Raw genomic sequence first — 17,500 nt, 5'->3', positions numbered from 1 at the left:
CCCCTTAAAACTAAAATTCTTTAAACTTTCTTTTACGCTTCAACCAGAAAACGATCAGCTTTACCTTGTCAATATTTTTCTCAATATCATGTCTATAGACATAGTCTTCCATTATTTTACCACTTTTACATATTGCGAAATTCTTTTTTTTATATATTTTTCTTAATTACATTTTATGGAAAGAGCTATGGTCACGGTTTAAATACCTTGATTCTTTCTGTACGAGCAATTCTTTCACAAACCATTGTTATTTTATTTAGGGCGATTCTCTCTCAGCATCGATCCTTAAAAAAAAAAAAAAAAAAAACTGACAAATGCTTTACTCATGCTTCGGCTACTGGATGTTGGTTGAATAGCAATAAGGAAAAAATTCACATTAGTAGCACCACATAAACTTGAATGAACTTTGTCTGCAAACTAGCTCAAGAGATGATTATACTCCAAAATTACAAACAATCTAGTAACATAATTCATTTAATCACGTGAAAACAAATCAGTCCACCCGTTTAATTACCATTCAACATTCAAAACACCAGGCAACATTTTCCTATCTATTTCTTCAAATTTACAATTGTTTACAATCTTCCATCTTCTTTGTATTCACGAACAGCCCTTACCATGCTCATCTCCCAGCTATACCAGACGTTATACATCTTTGTCAATATTAAGCATGGAAGTTTTACTATGTAAGTTTGATTTCGAAATGCCAAATTACTATACTTTCTTTTTCGAAACACATCTACTACCGTAAGCTTTTCTCAAAATATATATTTGCACACACACTATAAAAACTTAAAAATAATGGGTCATTCCTAGTATTTTTCCTGGCGAAACCTGTTGACAATTGATTTCACAGCACTTTACAAAAGCAAAATGAGACAGTGTAGAATGCATTAAAGGTCTCGGTTATCATTTAGGTAATATTTTCTTGAACAAAGTGCCTTAATATCCTAAGCCTATTACTCACACACACACATGCACACACATATACACACACACACATATATATCTATATCTATATCTATATCTATATCTATATATATATATATATATATATATATATATATATATATATATATATATATATATATATATATATATAATACTAACAGGCTTCCTTTAAAAAATTTGGCTCCAGAGAAGAATAAGCATCATGGATGAACGCCCCCACACTAAAAAAAACTTAGTCGTTTCATACACCTAAGGAAAAGGCTCATCAGTAAGTCAAATAAGTAAGTCTTATGATCGGACCCAGTTAACAGACTGAGGCATTGACCCTTATCTCGTACAAACACTTCTGATTCCTGGATACCAAGGCCCTTCCTTTCCTATATGTAAAATGTCTATGTGTGTATGTTCTATGTGAGCGTATGTACATTACATAATATATAAGAATTATATAAACAAAAGGTTACTGCAATGATACTGCACGACAATTTACGCCACAGCAAGTCAATGAAAACCCTTTTATATTTTTTATATAAATTTATGCTTACGTTTAAAATACATTTTTTAATTTAATTTTCCATGCATAATTTCATTGTAAAAAAAAGTCTACCATACAATGCTTGGACAACTATGCGTAATTTGTTATACCAATTACACTCGTCTCGTTTAATGTCATTCTTTTTTGCAAACCTTGTGTTTCTTCCAAATCTCTCTCTTTTTTATTTCTACTGTATTAAGGAGAGAGAGACAGAGAGAGAGAGAGAGAGAGAGAGAGAGAGAGACTTAAATTCGTTGAAAATGCTGGCTTATTTACATAAACCATCCCACAACCAACACTTGGGGCGCCATTAGCTTTAAATGCCTCGATGATAAAAGTAATCAGTAAATAACGTCAAACAATTCTCAAAAGACATCGAAGCCAGGACATAAACATCTCTGACTGAAAGGATGCGTCCCTTTATCCTCCGGGAGTCTACAATCCTTCTTCTCCGCCTTATCCCGAAACCTTCCCATCCTTCAAGTCCAGGGAATTCTTCCCGCCCCCTCCCACCCCCCTCCTCTCGTAACGACGATAATGATAACAAAAACACTCAATTCTATCTTTTCCGACGAGCACTTACTCTCGCTGGGTGGCATGACAACCGGTAGAGGTAACTGAGACCCACCGTGAAGTACTTCACTATTTCTATTTTTTTCTTCTCTTTAAGATCGTTTTATGGATGTACGGTCGACTGGATTTCCAGGGTCTTATCATTAGACCAGGGAAAGACCCTGTTAACGATAACTTTTTAAGTGAAGTGTTATTCTAAAATAATTCTACGTACTAAGCCACTCAAATTAAGAGCAGATTCAATTTTTTAATTAACAAAACATGGATGTAAAGTGTGTTTTTAGTGCTCCTTCAACTCATCCGAGGGAATACACAAAAACCACTTTTAAAATAGAATCTTCGGAAAAGTCACTTGTGTATATTACATTCTTTTATATAAAAAAAGATGAAATCGTATAGCACGTAAAGTAATGTCACCAATACTGAAACCCATATCTAAATCTAAATATGCTACGGAAGCAGGTTTTCGTGTTATATCTTAAAGGGTATTTCGATTAGAATATACATATTTTCTTTTGAGCTCTATAACTTTCGCAACCTAAATTATCAATCTTTTTCACGGGAACAGCATTAACACAGGTATAAACAGTTTCAACATTGTAATATTTTTCATACATTACAAATTGCTGTTTTGTTAATAGCCACTAACATTTTCTTCAGTAAAATTAACGCTCGCCTCTTTTGAAATGTATAAAAAAATCATTCTAACGTCAAGCAAACATGAAAATTCCATCCATCGTCTCTTACCAAATTGTCATTCAATCTACGAGCGTTAAATATCTGGAAGAGAGCATCAAGTCGTCCAGGTGTTTGTAGAAGTACTTGCCTTGCATGTTGTTATTTTTTTTTTTTTATCAGTCCAAACAACGGTATTTATCTTTTTTCTCAGTGCCACCAGACTACCTCTTACTTGCAAGAGTGACTCTTCTATGATTCTAACCTTCCTCCCCATTGCTAATGCTCTCAGCTCACCCTTAAAATTGCTGATTCCAAAGTCTTTTTAAAATCTTGATGATTGAGAAAGCACCTAATCCTTACAGTGAAACTAACTGCTTTTAAATACGTTTCTGTTCTGCTATGGGATTCCCTTTTTATTGGTTAATTTGTTGGTTGATGGAACTACAACTGACCCATTTCTAAAGACTTCTATGTTTCTGTGCCCTTTTCCTTATTCAATTGCCTAATCTAAACCCATTACATTTTTATAATCTTCTTCTATTTCTTTACACTCCGGCGATGCTCATTCTCAATTTTGAAAATTTAAGAATCTTAATTAACTGAAAACAAACAACCACGATGAAAACTCCTTGTACTTATATTTCTGATTACACACACACACGCATATATATATATATATATATATATATATATATATATATATATATATATATATATATATATATATATATATATATATATATATATGTCAATTACTACTGACATTCAATGACTTATTCTTACATAAAATTTCGTACAAATCATTTACCAATCCTATATGAAATCATTCAAACCTCAAAATTATTGTAAAATATTCAAGACTTGTAATTGACTCTCCCGTTTCTATTACATAACTTGTAGATAATTTTCATGGAAAATTACAGTCATAAACCAAACCATACGAGAATAAATGTTCTGTTGTTTTTCTTTCAGTAGATTACACATTCTGTACACCTGTCCGGATTATTTCTATTGAAAACCTGTGAAAAATAATGATTTATATTCTTTTATGATTATATTAGCGAAGACAAAACATACAAGTAAAAATTGATCATAACTATTGACTCATTGGCCTGGTAAACCCTCTTCCTTTAATAATCATAAATATCATAATCAGTGATGCATGATCAATAGTTTGCATTACAAATGTAAGCACATCAGAAATTGCATTATAAGGGTAGACATATTGAATAAGAAATTGTGAAACATGTGTCCAAAACCACTAAATTAAAGGGAAATTATTTCAGCCTTAGACTACTGTAACTACAAAAAAAAAAAAAAAATTTCAAGTTACAGTAACGTAAGGCAGTTAAGAAATTAGAATTCTGCATGTGATTGGAAATTTGAATCTTAAGATATAATATGTGGTCAAGAATCTTTTCATCAGTTTATGGATCGATGGATACTCTTATTTATTATTTTGAATAATTGAATGATGATACCTATCGAATTGGGTTAACACGCATTCTTCTACTGTATTAATTAAGAAGAGATGATCACTGACATTTATTCTTGTTACCTTTCATATCCGATACGTATTATCTATTTATTCTTTTGATCTGTTGCCCTACACACAATAAGTTTGGTCCAGCTATTTGTGATTTATATCTTCTCTGCCCCAACATTTCACTAACTTCTTTACTTTTATGTCATAGATTCTACTTAAACCAACCTCTTGAATTCATTCATAATCCTCAATAATATTTCCTTTCATAGCGTTACTCCAGTTAATATTAAATTTTTAATATTTATCCACAGAACTCAATTAAAACTCTAATTGCAGTCTCTGCAATTTTTGTCCACTATCATTATTAACACACGGGGAGGGAGAGAGAGAGAGAGAGAGAGAGAGAGAGAGAGAGAGAGAGAGAGGGGGGGGGGGGTAAACCTGCCAGTATATATGTCACATATCCAAATCCAAACACATGCCATGCCAACACAAAAACCTAAAAGGTCTAATGATAAAAAAGTCGCATAAACTGCACCGGTGTGGTTATTTAGAACCGACAGGTGATAATCAAATATATATGTAGATAGGTTAAAACACGACAATATGTACAGAAGGTAAAAGATAAGGATGGGAAAGGATGTCGAAGGACCGGGGGAGATAAGCGCAAGGTATATTATACTCCCGGCCACTTAGTTTCTACAAACTGATTCCTGTGAGATCAGATGGGGGAGAGATCACTCCTCTTGTACATACAAACAAAAAATAAAAAATCAGCCTCATACACTAAATATTATAAATACATAAGAAATGGAAGGTCTAATTGAGAAATTCACAATAATTAGGAACTCTAAGACGTATAAACATATCGAATGAAATTTGCTCAAAAGATGTTCAGTCTTCTATTTAACATAAAGAAGGCAAGTTCAGTCATACAGAATCAATAAGAAACAATTCTGAGTGCTTCAAAAATATTGCTCTTTTAACTTCCAAGACTTCAGAAAACAGCGACTACAACTGAGAAAAAAATAGATAAAACACGGTATATAAACAAGAAATAATAAAATTTTTGGTAATTATCCAGTAACAACCAAATGGAATCTTTTATTGTTGAATTGAAGAGACAAAGACGGGAAAATTACTGCTGATTTCAGCTGCGCTATTGCAAGAAATGAAAGAAAAAGCGGGTAAAGGTGGAAAAAAACTTGAATTCCAACACTAAATAACCGAACCTTTACATGTCAAAACCAGACTATTCAGGAAAAAGATACGAAAATGAAGATGATATAAATGACTCGACTTCCGCCAGATTGTTATCAAAAAGTGTTCCATTGTACAATATATAAACAAAAAAATACTATAAAAAATTACTACATTTTTATGCAGATAAATATCTGCTCATCTACGGAACTTCAAAGGAAAAAACACATTATCGTGTCATCGTATCTCTGTCGATCGGAAATTACATAATAACTTGATAGCAAAATGATTTTTCGAAACAAACGAAGATAAAAGCCCAAAAAGGTCCACCTATAAATAGGACAATTCTATGGTAATAATAAGTATAATATTTCAAAACTAGAAGATTAACAAAATGAGCTGAAAAAACTTATAAATCAAAACAAAATCCAACTAAAAAATTAAACTGCAAACTTTGAAAATAATCTCTCGCTTTTAAAATTGACGATTAGGCAATTCATACACAATAATCGACAAACATTTTTTTGGGTTATGCACCGGCTATCAATATTCAACATAAATGAAACTACGTTTCTCAAAAACTATACTTTATAGTGTCTGTTATCCAACAAAATTTCATCTGCTGGAAATTTCCCTCGAGTAAGTACACCAGTTTTATTGCCAGTATATATGTCATTATTATCTTTGGCGCAGAGAAGAAAAAAAATATACGAAAATATTTTACTCATAAGGTAAGGAATTCGAAATTCTTCTTATTACAGATATTTTCACAGTGATTTACAAGTAGCTGAATAGTGTATTCTACTATAGCAACTTATTTCACTTTTAATCCTTATAGTTTTTAAGAGTAAATTTACATAATCACTGTATGTTTCTTATAATTTTTACTTCTACTTCATTCCCTGCAATTCCTTCAGTATAAAAACTATAAAGACCTAGACCTATAAGTTTCTTCCCATACTTAATATTTTACTTCAATGAAATAATTTCTATTTTTCTAAATAAAAATTTCTTCATTTCACTCAAGTACTACAGCCAACAAAGAAATTCTTCTTGTTTCTTTGTGGTATAGATTTTATAATTTGGAGTTTAGTATATCTTCCATTTCCAGTCACTTAATTTACATGCAGCCTCATAGATTATTACCATTATCGTATCGCTATATTACTTGATGGTTCTAGCTCAATTCATCTCATATGGCTAATGGCGACACAAAAACTTGTAGTATTCAAAAATGGTCAGATAAAGGATGCACAAAATATAGTTGGGTGGATTCCTGGATTATATAATTACCTATCAAAACAACATTTAGGTTTGCATAAATATTTTTGTTTTAATATTGTTACTGTTCGTTAAATATTTAATTTTAATTGTTTATTACTTTTCTTGTTGTTTATTTATTTCATTATTTCTTTTCCTCACATGGCTATTTTTCCCTGAGGGAGCCTTTGGGCTTATAGCATCCTGCTTTTCCAAATAGGGTTGCAGCTTAGCTAATAATAATAATAATAATAATAATAATAATAATAATAATAATAACTAGAGGGACACTCAGTGGAGTGCAGACCTACGCCGCGGCAGCTTATTTCTAAACGTTTTGTTAGACCTTGACTTTTGACCTTAACATGTATCAATTGGAATGGATTTTCATAAACTCAAATATGAAACAAGTTTGAGGTCTCTGTGACAACGATATCCAAACTGATGGCTGATTACGTGAAATGGACATTTTGCTTGCGCGTGACCTTGACATTTGACCTTGACTTTCCAACATTTAATCATCTCCAACTTTTTACATAACAGATAATCCTTGCAAGTTTAATTACTGCATGATTAAAATTGTGGCCAGGAAGCTGTTTACAAAAAACACATATACAAACAAACATACAAACGGTGTAAATCATAACCTCCTTCCAATTTCGTTGGCGGAGGTAATAACTGTAGTACAGTGAAATTGGTGTGGTGTTAAAGGAGATTAATTCCTTTGTAAAGTGTTGTTCTTTTCTACAACAATGAGTATGATCATGATTTCTCTGATTTTCTCCAGGAGTCAAGAAACATCTCAAAGTGAAGTATGCCAAATGGAGAACATTTTCAGGTGGGGTCATTATACCATTAATCAAATTATATCACGGTTCATAAGAATTATTTCCTATCAACACATTATACCCAAATAATAAATGTTAAAAGGCCAGAATTTGAAATTCTATATTTTGTGATTTCGGACACCGATGGAAATTTGTTTGGGATGGAAAGATTTTTTTTATATAACAACAACAACAACAACAACAACAACAACAACAACAACAACAACAATAATAATAATAATAATAATAATAATAAGAATTTATTGTCATTGTTGATATTACCGTTATTATTATTATCGTTGTTTTTATTATTATAAAAATAAATTTTTATTATTCTTTTGGCTTAGTTATATACAGTGGATATTCTATATTACTACCCAACAATTCAAGTCAATGTTTAGTATGATATCTTGATCCCAGTGTCAGAAAAAAAAAATAGAAATTTTACGAGTAAAAAAATCAAGATAACACGCTGTGAAACTGCCTATCTGGAAAGATTAAAACTTCAAATCAAGACAGCTCAAAGCGCGCACGAAATTAAGCAGCCTTTAACATAATATTTTACTCATCCTTCCTAAAAGACTCCCTTCTCGGGATACGAGAGTATTAAAGGCGGCATTAACCGCAATACGTGCTACTTAAATGCCCATAAAATGGACCTGGCATTACACTCCAGCGACCATCACCTTTATTTAAAAAAAAAGAAAAAAAAAAGTTCTTGGCGGCCTGACCCCTTCTGCTAGACTCCTGTCCCAGGGTCGATGACTATCTTACTATTGACATTATGTTATGAGCTTAATGTAGCATCATTGATGCTAGCAATCTTTAGAATGCGAACAATGTACTCAATCCATTTTTTTCTTTGTCGAATAAAAGCATTTTAGGACACAGTTGGAGAATTCTCCATACTGCAGTCAGGAACGTTAAATGCATTTATGAGTATTTTACTCGCTGGGTCACTGCATGGCGGAAGCCCGGCTGCAAAAAGTCACCCTGAGCCGTCTCAGGACATCTGAGGTATCTGGGGGCTAGTTTTTACTTTTAGACTTCTCTTGGGTGGTGGGAGAGAGATCAAACTTCCTGAAAATGTTCTTACAGAACAACTGCCATCTTTAATAAATTTAATTAATCAATAAAATTTCCATAAAACTGCAAGAAACAGCAGCTATTATTCAAAACAACAGTAAATATAGCACTTTTGCTCTTATCACTATTAATTTAGTATTACTGCTACAAATACTTTTGTCTTTCACAATAATAATAAATATAGTAACAATAATACTCTACAGTATAAGCCCAGATTCTCAATGTCGTATTGAAGAAACTCGATAAAACATACTCTCCACATATATATGCAATAATTAATCTTTTCCTCTTGAACACCAATAAGATTCCTGTAAAGAATCATTCATCTTTTCTAACCTGTTAGTGATTGCCAGCAATGCATCGCAAAACTATATGAATACACTGTGTAATACGTAGCAGATACGACTAGTTTAATGTTGGTAATTTGTTGCTCTGAAATGTACTTACTGGTTAAATGAGTCATTTTTAACGGGGCTTTTGCTAAGTAACTGGCTACATTCTTGAAAGTCATGACTATTGCCTTGAGATTTGTAGAAAATAAGTTCATGCAACTAGAGCTGATACTAATTCTTGATCGCGTGTTTAATCATAAATACACCTAAACACACTTGAAGACAGAAAAGTCAATGGTCAAGGTCAAATTACATAATCAAGTCATTACGGCGAAATGCATTACATGGCTTGAGGAAAATAATGGATAATAATCATAATTATTATCATTATCATTGTTGTTGTTGCTACTATTATCATTGATGGTGTAGCTATACAAATACTTAAATGTCTTCAAGCCAAGAGCCTAATACTGCTTTTCCTATATTCCCAACCAAGAGAGTAAATCATTTAGTGAAGGTGAATTTTTTTTTTTTATATTGTCGGTGACCACTTAGGTTATCAAATTCTTTTTCTGGCATTACGTTATCAATTTGACCACTGAGATTTAGATAAACAAAAAAGTATGATACCCATACACTAATGTTAACACTTCTACAAATGCTCATACTGCTGCTACTGTTAATAATAATAATAAAAATCATAACTATAGTAAAGCAACAGGGGCTTTGAAATATATTGCAAGGCGATTCTCCATCGTCACTTACATTAACTGTACATCTGTTACCGTTAGCTATTTCATGAAAAGCCAAAATTTAACCGAATTCGTTTGATTACTTCTAGACACGAAATTGTGCACTATTATAAATGAGTTTCCAAATGAATACACACATTACTAAATTTTCCTCGTCATGCATCAAGTGATAAATTTTATGTGGAAACATATTCCTTCCAAAGAAAAAAAAAAATTGATATAGCACGCTAATACAAATAGAATGCCACAATTAATGATCAGAAAATCGGACGAATAAACCCTTAAAAAATAATAAATACAAATAATGCCATAATAAATGGTCAGAAATTCGGACGAATAAACCCTAAAGAAACAGTAATAAATAAAAATACAATGCCACAATAAATGATCAGAAAATCAGACGAATAAACCCTAAAAAAAAAGTAATAAATGCAAATAATGCCATAATAAATGATCAGACATGCGGACGAATAAACACTAAAGAAACAGTAATAAATACAAATAGAATGCCACAATAAATGATCAGAAAATCGGACGAATAAACCCTTAAAAAAAGTAATAAATACAAATAATGCCATGATAAATGATCAGAAATTCGGACGAATAAACACTAAAGAAACAGTATTAATAAAAACAGAATGCCACAATAAAGGATCAGAAAATCGGACGAATAGACCCCCCCCCCCCAAAAAAAAAAAAAAAAAAAAAAAAAAAAAAAAAAAAAAAAAAAAAAAAAAAAAAAAACAGTAATAAATACAAATATAATGCCACAATAAATGATCAGAAAATCGGATGAATAAACCTTAAAAAACAGTAATAAGAATCGAGACAGTTCTCATATCAGAGCAGAGTATATTTTCTGATGCCTTCCCATATAATGCAATGTACACCGCCACCTATCATGGCATACAAACGGAGAATACACTAATCACACTCTCTCTCTTCCTCTCATACACATAGCATGGGTCACACACACACGATTTACAAGTAAATATACATTTGGTAATTATGGCAACTGACCATGTTTCAACCATTGGTGTAAACTGGCTTAACCAGAGGCCAGAATAGTTACCCTTTGAGGCAAAATAAAGAAATTATCCAAATTAGCCATTGTAACCCATTAATCCCGGGGCTTTGTGTACAGATTTCTCTACAAAAAATGTCCCCCAAGGTACATTCAATGTTATGGAACTGACTTTAACTTCACAAAAAGTGTTTCTTATAACAACAACTGGTGGTCAATGTCTGTTTAAAGGATGTATTTGTTAAAAAGGATATACTAATTATATGAGATCCCAGCCATGTAGAAACAAATTTTACATGAAAAGTCCATACAAAAATAAAAATATGAATAATTCCAGCTAAGAAAAAAAGTCTGCGGTAACACATTTCTCACCATTATTTCTAATTATTTTGGAACAAGATACTAATTAGCATTAATATAATAACAATCAACATATTACATCTTCCAACAAAGCTTCAAATAAGCATTTTTTTTTTTTTTTTTTTTTTTTTTTTGATAGGATACCTTTACCATCGTTAAAAAGAAATCCATGGAGCTTAGAAAACATACGATATATTCGATAGGTAACCATTTCCATATGCATAATATGTAGAAATTGGCTCAACGTTGATGATTTGCCACCACACAAAATCTCACATCACAAAATTATGGGCGAGATGGTTTTTTTTTTTTTTTTTCTATAACTTTCTAAATAAATACATTTACCAAGCGTTATCATTAATGGATACAAGTCAAGGTCACTGAAAGGCTTCAGATGTCGGTGTAACATAATTCATACACACGCGGAACTTATGGTAATTGGTGACTGATTCATATTTAAATTATCCATTTCAATATCGCTAAAGGCAATAGAAATAACTATTTGAAGGCGAATTATGCACCTTAATCATATTTAAGGCGAGAAAACGTGCAGGTATCTTGTCTTATTACAGTTCTAGTTAATTGGTAAGTTTTTTACATCCATTAATTAATGACATTTTTATTTATACATCTCTGTGAATACACACACACATATATGCAAACATACATATATCTACATACATCCACACACACACACACACACACACACACACATATATATATATATATATATATATATATATATATATATATATATATATATATACATATAGATATATATAGATATAAATTTTATATATATATATATATATATATATATATATATATATATATATATATATATATATATATATATACATATATATATATATATATATATATATATATATATATATATATATATATATATATATATATATATATATGTATATATATATGTGTGTGTGTGTGTGTGTATAAGTAGGTAAACATCTTATCGAAAACTCGACCTTGTGAAGTATAATCAATATCGATGTATCAAAACTCAAAACGATATAATCGAATACTTTCATAGTCAATATACATCGAGTAGATTGTAATATCCTTGCGTCAGATGCTCATGTACATAGCATCTACCTATGTAATTCTGTAATTATTTGCGGATAATTTTCATCAAAGTTACTTAGTTCATCATTGATTTGGAAACTAAATATGAATAGATCACTCTTAAGGGGTAAAATATTTATGGTTAACTTTAATGTAATATAGAAAAAGGAGGGAAACTCCTTTAAGTCATTGAAAAATTCCGTTTTTCAAGATAAACATTTATTTGATGAACTCAAACCGAATCTTGGGCGAAATGAAATTAATAGAGAATAGTTTTCCAATGGAAATTTAGGGGACTCGAAAAGGGCATGAGTACCTCTTACAATAGCATTTCATACACATCAAGCATTGACACTTTCTTTATCCATCTTGTGCCCCTTATTCTACCTCACTTTAAGCTTTTCTAAGACTTTGCCCATTAATTTCCCCTCCTTTCTCTACGCGCCCTTTCCATACCCTGAAATCAGTGGTCTTTACCGAAAACTGACATTCACTCTGAAATGTTAACGTGGCCAAACAGAATGAGATACCTTTAAGTCATATCTTTACAACGATTTAAGTAAAGAGAATATTTGACATGCGATTTAAATGGCAATTTTGCGTTTTAATTACTGGGTGCCCGGAAAGATTCAAACCATTAATACATTAGCTAAGAAGATTGAAAATATTCAACTTAATTCCAAAGTAAAGAATGAGACATTGATATGAAGCTATGCTATGGAGTTCCGTGGCATGTATAAACAATCATATCCCAAAAAAATATAAGCTGGAAAGCTCACAGCCTGAGACAGCTGACTAATTGCTATGCCCATGGAGAGCGACAGTAGCTACTCCTGTCTGAAGAGCTATTCTTCTTTCCTTTCTACTACCGTGTCCCCAACTTGTCAAATAAGCCTAAATAATTGTCAAGAGCGACCAGATCACAGCATCACCATTTATTTTCTCCTCTCGGCCTGTCTTAAAATCCTGTGTGAGCGACATACTTATAACGTTACCAAAATACAAGAGCGCTGATGAATCGCGTATGACAAATACAATGATAATCAATTATCACGATTACTATTCTATCTATCATTGGTATCATTATCATTATGATGAATAATATGAATAATGTGCCATGATTAACGCTTACAACTTGGAAGTGTTCTCTGAATGACAATCGGGGTCTGCATCAGATAGCAGCCTCTGATTCGATAGTGATGACTCATGAGATAATAAAGTAAACATCTATTGACGTTTCTTTATCTCTACCATTATAATAAACATATAATTCTATTTAGTTTCCCATTATATTGACCAAATCTAATTCATATTCTATCTATGGCATATTGGTAATATCATCTTGAATATATGAATATGATAAATCTAATAAGACCAAAATCAAACTAAAAGAAACATGATTTTTTTCAGGGTTATGAAAGTTTTTCTCAAACGAGAGAGAGAGAGAGAGAGAGAGAGAGAGAGAGAGAGAGAGAGAGAGAGAGAGAGAGAGAGAGAGAGAGAGAGAGAGAGAGAGAGAGAGTAATTTTTTCTTCATTGGGAAGTAATCTATAATGAATTTTCACATGACCCTTTTCAAAGAAAATTATCAGTTTTTTGGATCCCTTTTAAAATAGTTGTGTCGGTACTTAAAATGCCTTTAACAAATATAAATTTTCTTTATATATATATATATATATATATATATATATATATATATATATATATATATATATATATATATATATATATATATATATATATATATATATATATATATATATATCTGTGTATATATGTATCTACTGAATATGCACACACACACACACACACACACACATATATATATATATATATATATATATATATATATATATATATATATATATATGTGTGTGTGTGTGTGTGTGTGTGTGTAAACAGTATATGCGCACTCACACACACACACACACACACATATATATATATATATAGAGAGAGAGAGAGAGAGAGAGAGAGAGAGAGAGAGAGAGAGAGAGAGAGAGAGAGAGAGAGAGAGAGAGAGAGAGTATTAGCAAGTCTTTTGTGATTAAGTCCAAGATCAAAGACTTTTTCCACCTGGATGGCAACTCGCCGCAATCATCTGACTACAATGTACATATTTGCTTGAATCACTAGCTATAACTCAATTACACAATAAAATTCTAGATCACTAGTTAATCGTACCCACACAATAATGTTTCGGAGGAAAACTACCTAAACAATGAACCCCAACTCCATACATGCATCTTAGGATAGAGACGAGAGGTTAATGTTGATTTCGTCTGGAATCCATCTTCGATAAATATTCACTGGACAGTTTTTCAACACAAATACTGATACGTATAGCTTAATTACCGAATCATGAATGAACCTAAAACAGAAAATGTTCACATGAGCATCCACTTCATAAATTTGCACAAAATATTTGATGCTTAAAAACAATGCACATCTTGAAATACATGTTCATTATCAGTTTTAATACTATTTACATTTTTTTAAAAGCAATGTTCCATTCAATGGTGAAAACGTTCACTAGAGTTATCTGTGAATATGACGTCACTTTAGAATAAATGATCAACAAGCAAAACTCAAAAAGAAATAGAAAAATTACCTTCACATAGCACACTGCGATTTTCATTTTTCTAAAATTCCAATTCTTCTATTTGAAAAAAATAACAGATTTTCTACTAACTTATTCATTTCGTCTTTGATTAGCTTTTTAAATTTCTCTTCATTTCAGCAGTCTTTGTAGTTTCTCTTTTTTATCAATTATCAGTATCGCTTAATTTTTCAAGTATATAATACACCATTTTCCATTCACTAACTTATCTGAGAAGTATTCAACATCTGTTTTAGCTAATCATCCTTACTTTATTCTGTGAAAATAATAAAGATTGTATATCAAATTCAAATTTAAGAACAAGGGCAAGGGTAATAAAGGAATTAATTTGTACATAAGAACTTTAGATGTTTCATATTCATGATCATTATTGTAATCTTAATTCACTATTTAGCTAGGGAAATATAAATTAGTCTCGGGTAAATTATACTCCCATTAAACGAGTCTGAAATATTTAATTAGCCTTTAACGTGATAGTAGAACTGGTAATATAGGCTTTGTTAGATATTCATTGCTAATATTCTTACCTTAGCAAGAAAATATTCCCATTACAACTAGTAGAAATAGGAGCACATCTATCCCTTCTATCGCAACTACCTCATAATTTTCATTGAGAAATAACATAATCACCATGTCATCAGTAGTAGTAGTAGTAGTAGTAGTAGTAGAAGTAGTAGTAAGGTAAACTTTACTTAATATATATTTAATAACTATATTTCATATCCCAACTATATACGATTTTATATACACATTTTCTATCGTAAAGGAACATGCTTTCATTGCATTTTTAATTAATTTTTCTTGTTACTGAGAAACAATCATACTCTACCGTGAACACCTGCTCATTCATAAACTTTTTCTACTTCGTTGTTTAACAACTGTTTCGGGAACAACATACTTTCAACACTGATGGCTATATCCAATCGTAGAAAATCTAAACGGAATAACCAATAGTAAAGCATAATTTTTCTGACAATTTAAAAAAAAATGGAAACTAGAGAAAATCTTGTAGTGTAGGTAGGTGAAATTATTAATGAATCACAATGAAGAGAGGATTTCTATGACGAGAATTGTAGTCCTTGCCACTAAATGGGTAGCTGAAGTTTATATAAATATATATTATATATATATATATATATATATATATATATATATATATATATATATATATATATATATATATATATAGTATATACTTTATATAAATATATATTATATATATATATATATATATATATATATATATATATATATATATATATACTATAATATATATTTATATAAACTTCAGCTACCCATTTAGTGGAAAGGACTACAATTCCCGTCATAGAAATCCTCTCTTCATTGTGATTCATTAATAATTTCACCTACCTACACTACAAGATTTTCTCTAGTTTCCATTTTTTTTTAAATTGTCAGAAAAAATTATGCTTTACTATTGGTTATTCCGTTTAGATTTTCTACGATTGGATATAGCCATCAGTGTTGAAATTATGTTGTTCCCGAAACAGTTGTTACATATATACATATATATTTATATATACAGTATATATATAAATATATTATGTATATACATATATATATATATATATATATATATATATATATATATATATATATTTATATATATAAATATATATATACATACATATATATATATATATACATATATATATACATAAATACATATACATAAATATATATACATATATATATATATATATATATATATATATATATATATATATATATATATATATATATATGTTGCTTGTATACACACACTCCCGAAATACAATTGTAAAGATTGCGCCTCACTGACAGAATCCAAAAGTCGCTCCTGGCAAGAGCAAGACAATTTAGGCAAACAACCCGCTTTTTCTTGTGTCATGTAATCAGTAAATCAAGTACCCAGTAAAGTGAGCTAAGGAGGTTATAGGGCTAGAAACCTTATCCCATAACACATGCTGTGAACCGGAAGACTAACCATTTTCACGGCCACAACCTACAAGAAAACAAATTGTTTAACGAAACAAACAACCGCACACATACATTAACACGCACGCGCTCGCACACGCACACGCACACTGACACACACACACACACACACACATATATATATATATATATATATATATATATATATATATATTATACATATATATATATATACATATATATATATATATATATATATATATATATATATATATTATATACATATATATACATATACACATACATATATATACATATATATATATATATATATATATATATATATATATATATATATATATATATATGTGTGTGTGTGTGTGTCTGTGTGTGTGCACAAAAACTATGAAAATACACTAATATGAATTATATAAATAGAATAAGCCAAATTGCATTAAATTAAATAAGAGATCCTGGGAAGTGCAATGGAGAAAACAGAAGCTTTCCAATAAGGTAAGTAGTCATGTCAAAGAGTAAACACGATATATAAAATTAATGTTTCTACGCTTTGTTGTTGCGGAGAAGATTGCTTCTCCTGTACTTCCCCCGGCATCGTTTCGACACAATGAAGTGGACAAATGTCTAAGCGTATATAACATTATATTAATTATCTGTTTAAATGTTGATAATGTCTTTTTTTAAATATTCTTTTTTCATTTTTTCATTACTTCTGATATCGTTTATTTATTTACTTATTTCCTTTCCTCACTGGGCTATTTTTCCCTGTTGGAG

General features: G+C 30.6%; 1 long non-coding RNA gene across 1 annotated transcript in view; it reads right to left on the bottom strand.

Moving 5' to 3' along the window:
• LOC137629079 (uncharacterized) overlaps nucleotides 1-17,500 on the bottom strand; it is an 859,983-nt gene that overhangs the window by 619,238 nt on the left and 223,245 nt on the right. The window lies entirely within an intron of this gene.

Source organism: Palaemon carinicauda, chromosome 37 (assembly GCF_036898095.1).
Source record: "Palaemon carinicauda isolate YSFRI2023 chromosome 37, ASM3689809v2, whole genome shotgun sequence".
Taxonomy (NCBI): Eukaryota; Metazoa; Arthropoda; class Malacostraca; order Decapoda; family Palaemonidae; genus Palaemon; species Palaemon carinicauda.
Note: the sequence above shows the minus strand (reverse complement) of the source record. Positions and strands in the feature narration are given on the sequence as shown.